At 38.1% G+C, this 19,789-nt stretch overlaps 1 protein-coding gene across 1 annotated transcript in view; it reads right to left on the bottom strand.

The window, feature by feature from the left end:
- The window catches only part of GRIK2 (glutamate ionotropic receptor kainate type subunit 2), a 591,009-nt gene that overhangs the window by 546,389 nt on the left and 24,831 nt on the right, over nt 1-19,789 (bottom strand). The gene's annotated exons all lie outside the window — the stretch shown is intronic.

Here is a 19,789-nt window from a genome sequence, read left to right as displayed (position 1 = left end):
GGTACAGGAGTCTGGTAGAGGGCAAATATACTGGTCACTGGATGAGTAGTTTTCTGTTCCCTGAGTGACCAGAGAAGGGGCTGCACTAGAGTAATCAGGAACCTGCTAGAACCAGTTAAGGCAGGCAGGCTAATTAGGACACCTGGCGCCAATTGAGAAGAAGCTGCTAGAATCAATTAAGGCAGGCTAATCAGGGCACCTGGGTTTTAAAAGGAGCTCACTTCAGTTTGTGGGGCGAGTGTGAGGAGCTGGGAGCAAGAGGCGCAAGGAGCTGAGAGTGAGTGGGTGTGCTGCTGGAGGACTGAGGAGCACAAGTGTTATCAGACACCAGGAGGAAGGTCCTGTGGTGAGAATAAGGAAGGTGTTTGGAGGAGACCATGGGGAAGTAGCCCAGGGAGTTGTAGCTGTCATGCAGCTGTTACAGGAGGCACTATAGACAGCTGCAGTCCACAGGGCCCTGGGCTGGAACCCGGAGTAGAGGGCGGGCCCGGGTTCCCCCCAAACCTCCCAATTGACCTGGACTGTGGGTTCTTCCAGAGGGGAAGGTCTCTGGGCTGTTTCCCAACCCACATGGTGAATCTCTGAGACAAGAAAATCCGCCAATAAGCGCAGGACCCACCAAGATAGAGGAGGAACTTTGTCACAGTTATTAATCCATAACAACAAACAAAATCCAGATTTAACCTAGCCACAGGCTTTTAGACAAGTCCATATATTACTAAATACAGAGGCTTTACTTCAGGCAGTATACATTCAGCAAGAGATTCGAAATCCTGGGATTCACAACACCCTGTATCCAAACCAGAGTAAGCTCAAAGTGGAAACTATGTCCTACCTGTGAAGGTGTAAAAACAATATTAAAAACATCTCCCACCCAGTTCCTGGCCGGAACTTGTTTTAATGCTGGAAATGTTGATGTATACACCTTATTACATTTCCAATTATATTTTCTTGAAATTGTACATTATCCGCATTGAGTTTTATTAAACAGGAAAATGGAATCATACCCGGAATACATTTACAAAAGTGGAAAAGTGACTTGGAAAAGAGCAAAATAATTCCTCCGCCCCCTGCAAGGTCACTGGCAAATGTATTTAACTCTTAATAATGAAACAATAAATGGTTTTTACCACCAAAAAGCACAGAAATATGTGCCTTGTACTTTACTTCTTCCATGGAATGAATCATCAGGAGTCAAAATGAGATACCCCTAAAACCTCACCCTTTGAATAGTCCCATTGGATTTCATTACTTGTGAAATAAGATACCAATCAATATAAGTAGACTATCACAATATGGCCTAGAGTTTTAGCCAAGTAGTCCAGTTAGCTAATGTAATGCCAATATTTAAAAAGGGCTCTAGAGGTGATCCCGGCAATTACAGACCGGTAAGTCTAACATCGGTACCGGGCAAATTAGTCGAAACAATAGTTAAGAATAAAATTGTCAGACACATAGAAAAACATAAACTGTTGAGCAATAGTCAACATGGTTTCTGTAAAGGGAAATCGTGTCTTACTAATCTATTACAGTTCTTTGAAGGGGTCAACAAACATGTGGACAAGGGGGATCCAGTGGACATAGTGTACTTAGATTTCCAGAAAGCCTTTGACAAGATCCCTCACCAAAGGCTCTTACGTAAATTAAGTTGTCAAGGGATAAAAGGGAAGGTCCTTTCATGGATTGAGAACTGGTTAAAAGACCGGGAACAAAGGGTAGGAATTAATGGTAAATTCTCAGAATGGAGAGGGGTAACTAGTGGTGTTCCCCAAGGGTCAGTCCTCGGACCAATCCTATTCAACTTATTTATAAATGATCTGGAGAAAGGGGTAAACAGTGAGGTGGCAAAGTTTGCAGATGATACTAAACTGCTCAAGATAGTTAAGACCAAAGCAGACTGTGATGAACTTCAAAAAGATCTCACAAAACTAAGTGATTGGGCAACAAAATGGCAAATGAAATTTAATGTGGATAAATGTAAAGTAATGCACATTGGAAAAAATAACCCCAACTATACATACAATATGATGGGGGCTAATTTAGCTACAACAAGTCAGGAAAAAGATCTTGGAGTCATCGTGGATAGTTCTCTGAAGATGTCCGCGCAGTGTGCAGAGGCGGTCAAAAAAGCAAACAGGATGTTAGGGATCATTAAAAAGGGGATAGAGAATAAGACTGAGAATATATTATTGCCCTTATATAAATCGATGGTGCGCCCACATCTCGAATACTGCGTACAGATGTGGTCTCCTCATCTAAAAAGAGATATACTGGCACTAGAAAAGGTTCAGAAAAGGGCAACTAAAATGATTAGGGGTTTGGAACGGGTCCCATATGAGGAGAGATTAAAGAGGCTAGGACTCTTCAGCTTGGAAAAGAGGAGACTAAGGGGGGATATGATAGAGGTATATAAAATCTTGAGTGATGTGGAGAAAGTGGATAAGGAAAAGTTATTTACTTATTCCCATAATACAAGAACTAGGGGTCACCAAATGAAATTAATAGGCAGCAGGTTTAAAACAAATACAAGGAAGTTCTTCTTCATGCAGCGCACAGTCATCTTGTGGAACTCCTTACCTGAGGAGGTTGTGAAGGCTAGGACTATAACAGCATTTAAAAGAGAACTGGATAAATTCATGGTGGTTAAGTCCATTAATGGCTATTAGCCAGGATGGGTAAGGAATGGTGTCCCTAGCCTCTGTTTGTCAGAGACTGGAGATAGATGGCAGGAGAGAGATCACTTGATCATTGCCTGTTGGTCCACTCCCTCTGGGGCACCTGGCATTGGCCGCTGTCAGTAGACAGGATACTGGGCTAGATGGACCTTTGGTCTGACCCGGTACGGCCGTTCTTATGTTCTTATGTTCTTATGATGGTAAAAACTCAAAAGAGAAAGATTTTGCATTACGTCTTTCTTTCAGGTGAGCAGAAAATGGAACAGCCTTCCTCACAATCATGCACCACTTTCACTGTTAATCCCCATCCATAATTTAGAAGCACAGAGGAGAACAAAAATGTAGAGTAATCACACAAAAGTTAATTGGACATTAAATGTTTAGTTGGGAACAAAGATGTAATGAAGGCTTGGATGGAATAAGAGGGTCTTATTTTATCCACTTAACCATGGAGTGTACAATATCTTTTATAGTGATCATGATTCATCTAAAGTAATAGTGAAACATCTGCTACTAACATGCACTTTGTTTTTAGCTTACTTCTGCTACTGTTTGATGGATAGCACACCTTCCCTCATTAATGCTTTTGTGATAAAAAGGGAGGAGGAAGACATTTATTTTATAGATGTGTAAAAATATATCACATATATATTAATTGGGCAATTGCCAAATTAGCTAGAAGGTCTGTGCCTATATTTCATATTCCAAACCCAAGAAATGTTTAGCACATATACTAGAAAGTGGCAATTAAACCGCAGGGCTGTCTTTTCTCACTTTAGCAGTAATATATCAAGCTAGCCTAAATCAGCAAGACTGATGTGATTTTGTGTGCCTTTAAAGAGGCCTGATTTTCAGTAGGCAAACACTCAGCACTTTCTCGTAAACAGTCCCCCTTTAAGGTGCCCCAAGTTGGACACTCATAATCGCTAGTCCCCTTAAAAATGTAGATCACACATATTTATCTCTTTATACTCATATAAAACAAGCCAAGGACAAGAGAGATGAGCAAAACAAAAAATAAAACCTAATGATAAAGTCATGTCTAATACTTCATATCTCCTCACTGAGCCTGAAATTATATATTTACTTCCAGATAGCATATCAAATATAGGAAAACAGTACTCTACAATTAATGGATAATAAATCTTGACTTTCTGTAAATAGTGAAAGGTGAATCCTGATAACTTCTTAAGTTCTCTTTGGTTTGGATCCTTCTCTAAATTCCCTAAATCTTTAAAGTCAGCAAAATTGGGATATAAATCTCAGCCTTTCTCAAGGTATTCGGATCAAAACACAAACATACCAAAGTACACAGTAATAAATGGCACTTGTAACTGCACACTGTACCATGCCAGGACACTGGCTGAAAAGCGAGTAGCAAAGAGCATCAGCTATTCAATCATTAACATCACTTCTACCCTGTGTTTTCTTGGAAGGTCTTTGTGAAAGAGTTCACTCACCACAGGTGTCCCCTTGCGGCTAGATGTGAGCATAGCAGGCATCCCCTGTGGACAGCCACTCTGGCCCTGCGATGGTCTTCTCACGACTCAGCCCCTCAGCTAGGTCATGTTTTTATGTCCACCCCTTTTGAGATATATAAAAGAGTCTGGCAAAGGATAGGCCTAAAGTCATGTGAAGGGCTCCAAGCCTCCGCTGAGCCAAGGTCTCAGGGTCTTGACCATTCTGGCTGCAGGATCTTCTCTTGCCTAGATTCCCTGTCAGTGGTAGACTTTCCACCTTCTGTCTCATCTAGGCATTGGTTGAAGAATCTGGACTCACACTCTCCACCAGTTTCCAATCCAAAATGCCCTGTGGTAGGCAGAGAAGGTCTAAAGCCAAAGCTGTGGTACCACTGCTTCCCTGAATTCCTTACCAGTCTTCTACCAAAGGAGAGTAAAAAGACATTAAACCAAAATAAATCAAAGATAAATCTCAGACCTTTTCTCCTCAACAGATCTGGTAGAGTCCCACTTACCAGAGGTCCCAAGCACCTGGACCTCACACAATGCTCCCTCCAGTGAGCTAAGAATTCACCTCTACTGACTGGCTTCTCCTACATGCTTTGAGTGTTCAGCAGGAAGGGAGCTGTTAAAGTAGCTCTTTAACCCCTTCCTTTCCAGTGCAGGGTTTGTACATCCCATCACTGTCTCCCATCAAAGTGCTGAGTAGGCCTGACCCCACTTTGTTCATAAGATTTGATAAGAACACAGTACTTTGGAGCAATACAATGCAAATAGAAACTCAAACATCATGCAAACTATCTTCACCATACTTTAGGCAGGTTTTATAATACTTTTGGGTATCAGTCAGAATAGCCATCTTGTTCACTGACAACAAAAATATGAGTGGTGGTGGGGAGGGTTGGATTTTTTTTTTTTTTAGTCAGGATTGCACTTCACGTTTATGAAAACCAGTGTGTGTCTTTGTCTCCCACTACTGGTTGGTCCACCTAAAAGAATAAGAGATTACTTCAGTGGCCAGCTAGAGGAATTACTATTTTAGTGCCAGTGGTATAGGTTCACCCCTGAATGTCTTGAGTATAAATCCTATTGATAACCCAAGCTGATTAATTATTACAAAAAGTGGTACCTGAACAGGTATTTGAATGCTGGCAGATGCTCAGGATTAGCTTCCTCCAAGAGAATTTAGTGTATAAATCACAGGAAAAGTGTGTGGCACTTCCCCCTATAAAGGCTGCTCCACTGAGGATAACAGACTTCTACTACTAACAGATAATACAATTACTCCCTTGATTTAAGTAGACATTTGTGTTGTGGCATCTGGCTTCAAACCATGCTCATAACTCAGGTCAGGGACCATTAAACAGAAAAACCAAATTACCTCTTACCTCATTTGCATATAAAAACCTTTATGACAAACTAACAATACAGAAAGGTCTCAAAATTTAAAAATGGCTAAAGTAAGAAAAGCTACTCACAAGAGACCAGTCTGCATTTAAATCTTTTCACTTTCGCATTTTATCACTCTCAAGTTTGCACAAAGAAAGTGAGATTTTCTCTTTGCTGTAAGATCAGCATTTGGTATTTTCAGGTCTTGTTTGCAGAGGACATTTTCATTTTAAAATTTTATTTATGTTTTTTAAACAAACAACTGGATAGACATAATTTTCCTTTAACATTGATATAACTCCATTGACTTCAACGAAGTTATTCCTGGTTCACATCTGTGTAAATGAAAAAATCCAACTATATTATAAGCAGAAACATTATAATATACAACTTCTAATTTTGGTTAGTTCAGAAGACCATTTCTCAGATCCCTTCCCCAAAGAGAAAAATCTCTTCTCTCTGAACAACTTGTAATGGATGTTGGGTAAGTGGTTAAGGTGGGCAGGAAATTAGGATAGAGAAATGCTAATATTACTAAGCAGCCCATAATGTCCAATACAAACATTTCAGTGGTAAAGCTTTAGAAATAAATCACTCAAAATAAAATAACAAGAAAGTAATGTTGCAAAATATATTTAAATATTTAATCCCACCTACATATAAAATGTTTATTATTTCACAGTCACTCTGATGACTGATCTAAGATCTTTGAAAAAGCAGGTTAATTCTTAACTGGTACTGAGAAATGTAAAAACTATCATGCAATCAGTTTAATATTTGTTTCAGAAGATTAATTGCAGAGGACATTTTCAAGTCCTCTAAGAAACTAAAATTGGAATCTGAACTTGAAAACAACAAATATTTTTTTCTAGTACTTGCAGATTGGGAATTTCATTTCGGTTTCAAAGATCACATGGACCTTTATGTCATTCTGGATTATTGTCAGCCTTAAATGTGTACATTGCAAACACTATAGCTATTCACTTGTATAGAACATTTCAGAATAACCTTGTAGAGAGCAGTAAAAACTCCAGGGATACTGGGAGGAAGCTTTTATTGTTAAATAAATGCATATAATCTGGTCTGGACTGAGCATCAGAAGGATGCTGGAAATTTTATTTCTCTTATAATTACAGGATGTGCAACACAGAACGTTATCGTCCATAGGTTCCATTTTATATTTTAGTACATATCTAGAATGAAGTCCAAGGTTTCCCAAAATGGCTTTCAATATGGCAGAAGCAAAGGGAATGTGATACTTTTATCTATAGTTTTACCTAAGAATACAGTACAGTGAATCTGAGCAGCTGATGTATATTTTACTATTTATTAATTTAGCATGTGCATAGTCATCTAGCCAAGCGATGGCATCTTCAGTGGCATGAACCTAGTTAGCAGGCATTCATCAACAATATGCGTCATCGTCTGTGTTGTGTCGCAGCTGCACAAAGAGCTATCACAAAGGCCCCAGCGATACTGATTGGCTGCACAAAGACCTTGCCTAGACTGGAACCTGTTCAACAGGAACCATTGGCTATCGGCGAGGTCAAAACCAGGCAAGCAAATTGTGGGGTCGGTGACGAGGGGCTGGTTGGGGATAATTACAGATATCCATTCCTCGCGACAGAATGTTTCTGCCCTAACATCCTGGCGTGGCGGATTTTACTCATCCCTAAAATCTACAATTGGAAATTCTGTCTCCGAACAAGGCATGAAATTGATTAGTATATTGTCAATGTTTAGTGTAACAAATCCCTTAAATAATAATGTAGGACATTTTATGCTAGGTGGAAAACTTTTAAAGATTTTCTGAACCCAAATATGAGAAACAACATAATTTTTCCTTAACTCCCTCATGCGTTTATATGCTGACCTGAGGAAGAGCTCTGTGTAAGCTTGTGTCTCTCACCAACAGAAGTTGGTGCAATAAAAGATATTACTTCTCCCACCTTCTTGCTCATGTGTTTATAAGTAAGTTTTACACCAGAGGTGATTATACTTGTTGCTTCCAGTTTTGGTTCCTAGATTTCTTTTCTTTGGATTTTGTGTTGCATAATTTTATAAGATTTATTTATATGGTATTTTTATGTAGGTCAGATTCAGCTCAGTGGCTGAAAGTCCACCATGAAAACCAGACCTTCCTAGCATCAGTCACTAAAAGAATGGGCAATCTGGGCTGGGCCAGCTCAGTGCATCTCTGATTCTGTGTATCTCACATGGAGTCTCTCCCATAGCCAGAACTTAAATATGCTTCCCCTGTTGGAATCCCCAGTACAGTGGAGTGGCAGCACCACTGACTACTCTCCTCTAGGTAGGGTGACCAGACAGCAAGTGTGAAAAATCGTGACAGGAGGTGGGGATAATAGGGGTCTATATAAGAAAAAGACTCAAAAATCAGGACTGTCCCTATAAAATCGGGACATCTGGTCACCCTACCTCTAGGAATGAATTACATCTTCAGTGCAGCTGGCCCATAGTAAAAGGAAAAATTCAACTTGCACATCCCCACCTCACCGGCGTGAAACTTGCCCACTATACTGTAATTTTAGCTATGGGCATTTGATCAAAATTCTGCTGTTTAATATTGAAAGAGACAAAGAATTAATGTTCACAATGACAGTCTAATATATGGGTTTTGTCAAGGGTTTCATCATTTTTAAGACAGCATGATTCTGATTAATCTCTTTTTTACTTTGTATACCTATTGTATGGGGTGAAAAGTAGAGGAAAATGTGACTGCAGCTGCTAACATTCATCTTCAAGAAACATGCTAATGAGACAAAAAGGAGACAAACCAAATCATAACACACACACCTAACCCAACAGGAATTTCTAAAAAAAAAAAAAAGCAGTAAAAACAGTGACTATGCCACACTTGTTAACAGACACCAGTCATATTCAATTGCTGCCAACATTCTGGCATTCCTTACAGTAACACCACAAGTGTAACTCTTCATGCCTGACAGTGACTCAACCATTGATCAGCAACACAACAAGAACAGAACCTTGAACTTGGCAATCAGATGAAATTTCAGAGACAACCTGCATGGAACACAAACGAACAGGTCAAAACATCTAACAGAAATATAGACATGACACTAACAGCATGAATGTAATGTTCAATCAACTAACACACCCTGGATCTAATAAATGTAATGTTTTGTTTCCTCTGGGTGACCTTTTAAGTTTCAATTTTTAGCACCAACCTATGAGATAAGTTCCATGGAAGGCTAGAGAAGTATTTTACAAATATTACAATCCAACTTTAAATACTAAACATTTTACACCTCCTCCACTAACTTCAATTTGCATGTTAATTTTACAAAGTAGCTTGAAGAAATTGCCAAAACACTGTCTTTAAACAAAGAAATTATAGAAGAACATGCTTATGAAAGCATTTACATTCTATTTATGCTGTAACTTTTTTTATTGTTCTTTCAGTTTAAAACAAAAACAAAAACCATGCCCTGGATTTTATTTCTTCAGCCTGCAACCACAGGCTGTTAGGTATCTAGTCATTCTGTGAAGAATGACTAGATACCTAACTAAATGCATGTATTCCCAGAGCAGAACACCCTCATTTCCCACCATTACCCTTATGCATCAAAAGTGACACAGATACAAAATATACACCTATAAAGTATTTTTTAATACGAGATGAGAAATGCATCTTCTAGGAGGCAAGAAAGCTATTACAGAGCTCTTCAGGAATGAGGAAGGCTTGAAGCAGGTATTTAAGAATTTAGAAGTACCATTATCTTTAAAGGGAGAGTTTGCTTTTAAATAGAATAGATGCAGCCTAAGCTCTCAGGTGGCCTAAGTTTCTGTTGCAAAGCATCTGTAGGCAAGGTGGTTCTGAGGCTCAGCATGGGGAATCCTGCCAATTGGCTCAGCATGCATCCTGAAATCATGTGCATTTTGATGTGTTTGGGGAGGAGTCATAATCACAGAGTTTGAGATGCAAGCTGAACACTCAGGGACTGATTATCAGAACACAAGAAGCCCAAGGGCATATGTAAATATGTGAGTGCAGCTACATGTTTTGTTTGAGCAGTTATTGTGAGTAGACATGTAAATCAGGAATTTTCATATACAAATGGTCAGTTACATACAAATTTGAACATTTGTCAGTGCACATTCATATCTTGCATATCTGATGTTTTGAAAGTCAGGTCCATAGGGATACATCCTGCTGTTGATATCAGCAGGGTAGGGATGTTCTGATTAAGTAAGGATGGCAGGATTGGAAACTAAAAGAAGGGGGGAAGATGAGTTTGTAAAAGCAGCTTTCTGATCTGTGCTGGGAGCAAGGATCTCCCAGAATAGATCAGGGAGACTTGCAGCCAGGGAACTTCCACTGACACCACTGGAAGTGATGCATTCACCTGTCAAGGCAGAAATGGGAGTCTTGCTGGGAGCTGTGTTGGCTGCTGTTAAAAACATTTGTCTTATTTCAAAATCAATATAGCTGCATAAATGTTTTAATCGTAAAGAAAAGTAGTTTAAGTTAATTTCATTTTGCTGGATCTGCTGCAAAACTCAGTTTCTCTTAAAAGGATTTCCCGCTCTGACTGGCAGGTACAGAGGGCTCTGTTACCTGCAATAGACCCACCACGGCTGTGCACCACAGGGGAGACAGAATGTGGATGCACAGGGGGATTTTACATCCTGTGTTCCAGGGAGCCCCGCTCCAGAGTGCCTCTCTCAGGGGGAGCATGGGGAAACAAGTGTTGTTGGCATGGGGGAGGCAAAAGGGATTGCCAGTGACATACACTACTGCATGGATTCACAGACCTAACAGATTCCCCACACATTAGGGGCGTTCGTGGCTGCAGAGTGGCTGCAGAGCTAGCTGCTCATCTGATCCACTCCAAGCCATTAGAGTGAGGGAGCATGGATTTTTTTTCACATTAGTCCTCCTTAGATCTTCAGGATTTACTTGGGCTTAGCATAGCAAGAAAAAAGGGGCAGAATTTAGCATAAAAGAAATAGCCCCTACTCTAGGTCCCAGGGCAACCAACCATTCAGTACTGAGACAATAATAGTGCACACTACTTCAACCAGGCTTGATGGCATAAAACCCCTAATATGTAGTTGCAGGAAAAGGAAATGAGTGATTGTCTCCAAAGAGTAGTTAAAGGGGAACATAATATGAATAGATCAAAAGTTCCTTTAAGAGATGCTAGGCCAATTCTGCCCTCATTTCCAGTGGTGCTATTGCCATGTCTTCAGTGAGGTGGCATCAGTATAAATGAAGACAGAAATTTGACCGATTGAACATATGCATTCATTTCTAAATATAGAAAAGACTGTTCATATTTTTCCTTATTTACTGGTAAATTGTAATTTTCTAATCCAGTGTTACAGTTTACTTACACATAGTGTAGTCAGTGTGGAAAGGATCCACCCTCCCCACTTTGGTGGCTTGGAATGAGTCAAAAAATGTGCACTTAGCTCATCTGCAGCCACTACTACTTTTAATGGACTAGAGACCCTCTGCACTGTGAATGTATAGGGCATGTGTGAGGTGTGTGCATCCAATCAGCAGTATATGTCACTAGTAATCTGCTTTCCCTCCACCACAGAATGCACACAAATATTCTTTTAATTGATAATGAAACAAACCATGTTGATTTTAGAACTCTATAACAAAAATGACCTTAGCTCTAAGTCTATGTTCTTTGGTTCTACCTAGTTTCATTATATAATTATTTCAAAGAGGTAATTATAACCAAGTCATTTTCAGGCCTGTTTTCCTAAAAGATATTCATCAATGATATTAAGTATTCTGCATTTCTTTTATCAATGTAGTAATAGTGTTTAGAATATTGATTCAGAATATGTGCTCATGTTCCAAAGCTTTTATGCATTAAATTCAATATCTGACTTAATGATTCTAACTAAAACTCATTGGATCATATTATCTCATTTACAGCCATACGGTACCATTGATGGTGATTTTACCTATTAGCATAAATGAGGACAGAATTTGGCCCACTGACCTTAGAAGAGAGAGTCTTGTTTAAAAGGGAAACATTGATGTCTAATTCTAAATGCTGAATACATTAAGGTTAGTGTATTATTTATAAGGTTTCAAATCTTATGCTAGACTTCCTTGTGCATTATAATAGCGAAATGGTGTCTAACAACTATCAGAATTGGAATATTTGAAAAGATATTCATACTATCAAGGTGGTAAGATCAAGAACGTATAAAGTAATTAATGTCATAGGTTAGGAATTACAAGGACACACACCTATAATAATAAACACTTCAGAACACTTTTCATTGCAATTAACAGCCACTTTGATAAACTAATTATTTTGCTATTTTGATTTTATATAATAACATACCTGATTATTTTCTTTTATAAAATAAGATATATGTAGCCATACTTGCAAGACAATGCATCTCATTTTAACATGCTGTAGACTTGCTATTCTAAACTCTAATTTGCACAGGTGTATTCTTAGCACTCAAATTAAATCTTACTCCCTCTGGAGGCATTTATTTTAGTCCAGTACTTGCCATATCTGTAGGACATAGGGCTTGATCCAAAGCTCACTGAAGTCAATATGAGTCTTTCCATTGATTTCAGTGGGCATTAGATCAGGATCATAATATGTAGTTATGTATGCCTCTGAATCATCAGTAGATAGATTGAAATTTAGATACAAAATAATGGAAATTTATATATAAAATCTAAAATGAAAGGATATTAAGATTCTAGAATAAACAAAAAACCAAAGACATTTGCAGGATCAGATTATGTTCTTTTTTAAACCTGTACAAATCCAGACTAATTTAACTTCAGTGGAGTACTGCATATATACACCAGTGTAATTGTCAGCAGAATTTGTCCCATAGTTAGTTCTGCTGTAACAAGTTGTGACACACACAATATATTTTGTCCATTACACAGGCACAACAATTAATATCGCCTCCTCTCAGAGCATGTAATAAATGTTTTGAAGGCAGAGTTTGTATTTTTAAAATATTACAGATCAACTCCAGCCATAGAATTTGGACCCATATTTCAGGAGTACCTGGTATTTGGATTACAGTTTGACCCATTATGGAGATAGGCTCAAACTGAACATTTGGATTTGGATTGAGGTCCTGAATTCAAACCCCTCCAAATTGGGTCCATCTTTAATTAACCTGATTTGATTATACAAAGATGGATTATCCCGCAATAGAGGAAAGGAGTGTAAGCTTTAACTCAATCACACCAACATACGTTTTATCGTCTTTTGAATCCATATAAACTTTGATTACGAGTGTTAAGAGACCTTCTCTTGTTCTTTTGTTTTGTTGTTTGACAGTACATAAAATGGTGTTATTTTACACTGTAACATGATGTGGCATCTCAAAAATGTAAGTAAAACCTTTTTCTCCCAAGTTAATACTCACACTAAGCCAAATCCTGGAGCCTTTATTTAGTTTTACTATGGTCCTAGATTCATAAATTCAAAGGCCATTGTGATCATCTAATCTTACCTCCTGTATAACACCGGCCATAGAACTTCCCCAAAATAATTCCTAGAATGTATCTTTTAGAAAAACATCCAATCTTGATTTTAAAATTGCCCATGATGGAGAATCCACCACGACACTTGGTAAATTGTTCCAGTGGTTAATTACTCTCACTGTTAAAAATGTATATCTTATTTCCAATCTGAATTTGTCTAGCTTCAACTTCCAGCTATTAGATCATGTTATACCTTTCTCTTCTAGATTGAAGAGCCCATTATCAAGTATCTGTTCCCTATGTAGATACTTACAGACTATAATCAAGTCATCCCTTAACTTGACCTTCTTTAATCTAAATACCTTGAGCTCCGGAGTCTGACACTATAAGGCCGGTTTTCTTATCCTTTAATCACCACTCTTGTGACTCTTCTCTGAACTCTCTCCAATTTAACAACATCTTTCTTGAATTGTAGACACTAAAACTGGACAAAGTATTCCAGCAGCAGTCACACCAGTGACAAATACCAAAATAAAATATCCTCTCCACTCCTACTTGAGATTTTCCTGTTTAAGAATCCGAGGATCACATTAGCCCTTTTGGCTACAGTGGTGCACTGGAAACTCACATTCAGTTGATTATGCATCCTAGCCCCCAACTTTTTTTTCAGAATCACTGCTTCCCAGGACAGTCTCTCCCTCCTGCCCCCCCTCCCTGAAGTATGGCCTACATTCTTTGTTCCTAGATTCACATTTAGCCATATGAAAACACATATTGTTTGCTTGCACCCAGCTTACCAAGCGATCCAGATCATTCTGTGTCAGTGACCTGTTCTCTTAATTATTTACCACTCCCCCAATTTTTGTGCCATCTGGAAACTTTATCAATAATGATTTTTTGTTTGCTTCCAGATCATTGATAAAAATGTTAAATAACATATGACCAAGAAGTGAGCCCTGCGGAATCTCACTGGAAATGCACCCACTCAATGATTCCCCATTTACAATTACATTTTGCGACTCATCAGTGAGCCATCTTGTAATCCATTTAACATGTGCCATGATAATTTTAAATTGTTCTAGATTTTTAATCAAAATGCTGTGTGGTGCCAAGTCAAATGCCTTACAGAAGTCCAAGTATATTACATCAACACTATTACCTTAATCAACCAAACTTGTAATCTCATCTAAAAAAGGTATCAAGTTAGTTTGACAGTACACCTCTACCCCGATATAACGTGACCCGATATAAAACGAATTCTCATATTACGTTGTAAAGCAGCGCTCTGGGGAAATGCTCGAGGCCAAAGCAAGTTTGATATAACACAGTTTCACCTATAACTGTAGGGATATAAAAGAAGGTACTAACAGTGATTCCCCCAAGTGACAGTGACCCCCTCATAATTTGTCCCCCACACTTTAAAATCCAACAGTTTCACCAAGTACAAAAATCTCTTGGGTCTTCTGTTAAAACTTGTAAGCTACTGTCTGTAGAAACCATTGATTGTATCTATCCTGTGAAAGATACTTTATTACTTTGTAAAACTTACAAACAAGTTAATTGACTTTGTTCTTGAAGTAATTGATACAATGTAAACAAACACTATAAGCCCTTAAGTGACTTTCACTTCATTGTAATAGCAAGGGCTCCTAGGACAGACCCCCACCCTCTGTGATTAAAGGGCCGGGAGTCTCAAATGAATTAGCACACACCCTGAAAGTGGTGGAGACAGTAAATTAAAATATGGTTAAGATATGGAATGTATGCTGATGAATGCTTGATATACATGAATGGTTAGGGAGGTGCCAGCCTAGAAAGGGAGTATCCATCGGCCGAAGAATGTGTCAAGTAGGACCACCAGACAACCCCTTGAGGGTAAACTGGGATCCATCCCATCACCTGGAAGGATGAGAAACACAAACTTTGGACAGTGTGGAGCCACCAGGAATGTGCCACTTTGGACAGGAATGTGCCATCTGCTGATTGAGTCAGCAACAGCAGGATGAAACAGCTCCCATAGACTAACATAGGAATTAATTCCTATAAGAATGGACTCTAAAGACTGATGACTTTGAGTCTCTGGTTCTGCTGCCAACCTCCAGGAGCATCAGGTGCACCTGACACAGACTCGGCTCCATCCTCATGACCAAGATATCTGGCCAGTAACTTGGCATGAGCAACTTCTAGGCTGGTAACTATAACACCTATACAGAACTTGAATGAATGATCGTGTGAATGAATCTCTCTCTCTCTATATATATATATATATATGTGTGTGTGTGTGTGTGTGTGTGTGTGTATAAGAAATAAGTAGTCAAACAACGTTATTTACTTTTATCTTTTGCTTTATCAGTATATTTACAATAAATGTGGCATCTTTGCCTTATCCCTCTTAATAAGATCCTGCTGGTTTTTATTCTATTGGTATAACATAACGCGGTAAGATTTTTTGGCTCCCAAGGACAGCATTATATCGGGGCAGAGGTGTATCTATTTTCCATAAACCCATGCTGATTGTCATTAATTATATTAACCTCCTTTAAATCTTTTTAATTGAGTCCCATATCAGTCACTCCATTATCTTGCCCAGGATTGATGTCAGACTAACAGGCCTATAATTACCTGGATCATCCCATTTACCCTTACTAATATTGGCACAACATTATCTGTCTTCCAGTCTTCTGGAACTTCCCTGGTGTATCAATTATTAAAAATCAACATTAATGATCAATCAGCTCTTTTTAACTCTTGGATGCTGACTTTAAAATGTCTAACTTTTAGTAGCTGCTGTTTAACATCCTCCTGAGATACTACTGGAATTGAAAGAGTATTATAGTTAGCATATGATATTGCTACATCATCTGCAAATACATAATACAAATATTTATTGAACACTTCTGCCTTTTCTGCATTATTATTGATAATTGTGCCATTTCTATCTAGTAATGGACCAATACCATTCTTGGGATTCTTTTTGTTTCTAATATATTTTTAAAACTTGTTAGTATTTTCCTTAACTCCACTGGCCATAGATTTTTCCTTATGTCCCCTGGTTCCCTTACCGATTTTCTACAGTTCATAGTTTTTTTATTTATATTCATTACTAATTCTATTCTTATCTAGGCAAATTCCTATTGATTTCAATAGGAGATTATCTATGCAAGGCCTGGGTAAAAACTGAGGCTCTGATCTTAGAAATAGTTACCTATGCACTGGTTAATCCTCTGCCAAGTCAAATTGACTTTAACTGTAGCAGTTACCCATTGGGGAACAGTTAGTTACACACATGTAACTGCAAGAGAGGGGCTGGAGTAAGAATCTAACTTTCTATGGGTCCATCATGGGCCATTTTGTAGGCAATACATATCCTTTTATTGTTGACAAATAATGTAGCTGCCTTAAACATTTTGTTTTAGAGATAAATGTTTTAAGGCAGATGCTTCAGGGCTTCCTCAGAAAGAGTCTTTAAATGCCTGTTGTTGTTTTTTTGTTTCCATTACAGGAAGTGATCCTTCCCAAAATCCCCTAAATATTTAATTATGGCTACTTGAGAAATTTGTAAATATACTGATTTTTCGTTAAACATATTGCTGACTATGAAATTGAAAGCTCCATGCAAGAATTGTAATGCATAAAACAGATGTATTTCCCCTTTATCCATAATTATATCTGTTCAAAATATAAAAATATGCCTTTTCCCTGCACTGTTTTCAATCAAAATGTTTAACTGTACCAATGTAAATAATGTGTTTGTAGTAGGCCACTGTGTAGCAAATTTCAAATGAATTCAACATTTAAAATGTATCATTGCTAATAAGACAATGAAACCATTTGCTATTAGACAAAGTTAATAGTGACTATCAATTTAGGCTATATGCCTGACAGTTCAAATATATTTTCTGGCCACATAACAGGTTTGCAAGTCATAAATGGTTTCACATTTCTCTAAACCATACTAAGAGCATAACATGAATATTTTAAGCAGCTTAGCTTTGATTTAAATATATTTGCTCAGGATATGCTGGCAGAAACCCAAAATGCAGTGTAATACCCTCAAAGCTGGCAATCCCAGACTCAATTTAAGAAAGCAGATAATATGGACTGGCAGCATTAAAGCAAATAAAGTCAATTAACTCATTTTTTTCTTAATTTGTTTTCTCTAGCTTGAAATTGCAAAGGATGGATAAGGCTGGGGGATTAATGAAGAAAGAAATTAATGGAAAGGGAATAAAAACAAGAACAACAATAAAAAGGAATAAGGAATTCTAACAGCTATTATTTATTACTCAGCTGTTACTAACGAGTTGCATAGTAATACTCATCTATTTAAGGTCACCCCAAAACAGAAAGGAAACAACTCTCATGGAAACTTGTAGATATGTCAGTACCATATTCTAAGAAGCAACATGCTAAACTGAAAACCTTCACTTTCTCTTTTAAAAAAAGAAATACTCTGAATCATTTCATATTTACTGTAAATGTTATATTTACTGTAAATACCCAGTCTGCCAAATTATTTCTTCTCCAGCTTCCCCTCATACAAAGCAGTTTAATTCAATCCATTGTTAAATCAATTATGCAGGCTGCTGTATTTTGAGTACATTGAGATGTTGGCACTTAGGTGTTCCAAGATGGGATAGCAGTGAAACAGCCAAAATGGGTTGCTGAATACTAACACATTTTGCAATGAAAACAACTGGTTTGCATTATTCAGTTATTGCTGGAAGGTATTTCAATTTTTGATGCCTAGAATTCACTCAGCTTAAGAGTTGAAAAAACAAGTACCTTTTATGTTACACTCACCACACTTCCACTGGAGATGTTCATGAAAAAGTACTATTGAGTAGTAGTAACTTTACAATGTTTATTGATCTCATGTTTTGAAAGTAACCTTTTATTTTTAAGTAACAGTATTACTGAAGGTCAATAGCCTTTAATTTTTCTGCCAGAGCATGTTATACTTCGTGTCAGTTACACAGTGGGTTTTTTCCATTCTGAAGTATTTTAACATATGGAGAACCATATATTTTGCTTCTACATCTATATGCTTTGATTTGATGTATATGCTTCAAAATAACATTTATTTTTAGCATAAATATTAATTTTGTAGGAAACAAAAGTCTACACATTATCTATTTTGGTTAACAGGGATTTCTTTATATCATTTTTTTATAAAATACATTGTTGCAAACTTGTAATGAAAATCGTAAACTCTTTTCCCTTTCTGAAAGTGGTGAAATACTTTTAATCCATTATTATAGGATTCAAACGTAAAGCAAAATTGTCTAAAACTACACAGACATTTTGTTAACTGAAGCCATCTCTCATATGCTCTAGGCTCTCAGATAGTATGGTGATAAGAGCCATATAAGTACTTACATAGCTTGCAAGCTGTCTGGATTTAAGCAGGAATATGAGTCTTGCATCACAGTTTGATTTACAGTAGTGGAGTAAGTCCAGGTGTCCAGCATAATATTGTAGTGCTGAGAATCTATGTTTGAGCCTCAGTATCTGTATTCCTTCTTGGGCTGTGTGGCTGAGCATCAGGGACGTAGTGCTTGCAGCTCTTATAATGGCATGCTTTGCAACAGGAACACTTTCTGTCCATTTGATGACGTGAGATGATGTACCCTAAGCAAGGCTCATGTCTGGTCCCATGATTGTGGGAATGAACCAGGGGACGCTTATGTTAGAGGATGCGAATATTCTCCTGTTAGGCAACACAACTCCTCGAGAGAGGTTTGGAATAAGGAGCAGCAGGTTTACGGTTATCATCCCAGCTGCCACAATTCCAGGACAGCAGACATAGACTAGTTCCATCATTTCAAGTCTATCCAGACCATAAAGAGAGACTCCAAAATTAAGGCAAATCCTCAGGGAAAACAGATATCATTGGGGCTGGAAAAGCATAGAATTGGCCACTAACAACCACTAACAGCCAATGAAAATATTAATTACAGTATATTTAAATACTATCAAACCTATGCATTTAGGATTACATTGTCCCTCTGTGCAACAAAAACCTAAGTAAGGGAGAAGGTACTGCAACTCCCACTGACTTCCTTTGTAAGGGCATAATTTTGACAACCAGCAGAATGCCTTACATTTTTATGCCACTACCAGTAACTGGAATGTCAATTAATTTGCTCATTGCTGAAATCAGCTAAGCTAGCCAGTAGGCCTTTGCAGGAACTTTAGCATAACTAAGACAAGTCAGAGGGGAGGGGGAGGGTCACAGAGCAACTGTGAGAAGTGAACATGACCCTGGGTCTTTCCTGATAAGCTTGCTTTTGAAGTTTCCAGGGTATGTGTTTTTGAAAAACAGGAAGTCTGGCTATATCTTTAGGACTGCTGTTATGGGGAAATGCAGCTGCAAGACTAACAGCTCAAAATTGCTTGCCTGACTTTTTTTTTTAAGTGACATGAGGTTTTTTGTAACACCTGCTTCTTGCTCAATGGTTGGTTTTGATTGGTAAGCTACGTATCACTTGTAAGGATAAAAGGGAAAAGGGGGCCTGGGTCAAGTAAACTCTTCTGTGAACCCATCTTAAGGTCCCCACCAGCAGCCAAAAGGCTCACCACTGAAAATATGTCATTGGCCATTCCAGACCACTGGATAGTTGAATAGTTACCTTTGGGGTAACTATTGATTTGGGGAGATCTATAACTACTGCATTTGTATCTGCTTGAAACTAAATACAGTAGAAGCTTTAAGTAAAAGCACTCCTGTGGGGGTGCTGGAGACTAATAAAGTAAAGGCTTTAAGTGAAAGCACTTTTGTTTGTGCCAACCAT

Source organism: Emys orbicularis, chromosome 3, assembly GCF_028017835.1.
Source record: "Emys orbicularis isolate rEmyOrb1 chromosome 3, rEmyOrb1.hap1, whole genome shotgun sequence".
In the NCBI taxonomy this organism is placed as follows: Eukaryota; Metazoa; Chordata; order Testudines; family Emydidae; genus Emys; species Emys orbicularis.
This window is presented reverse-complemented; position numbering and strand designations above follow the sequence as displayed.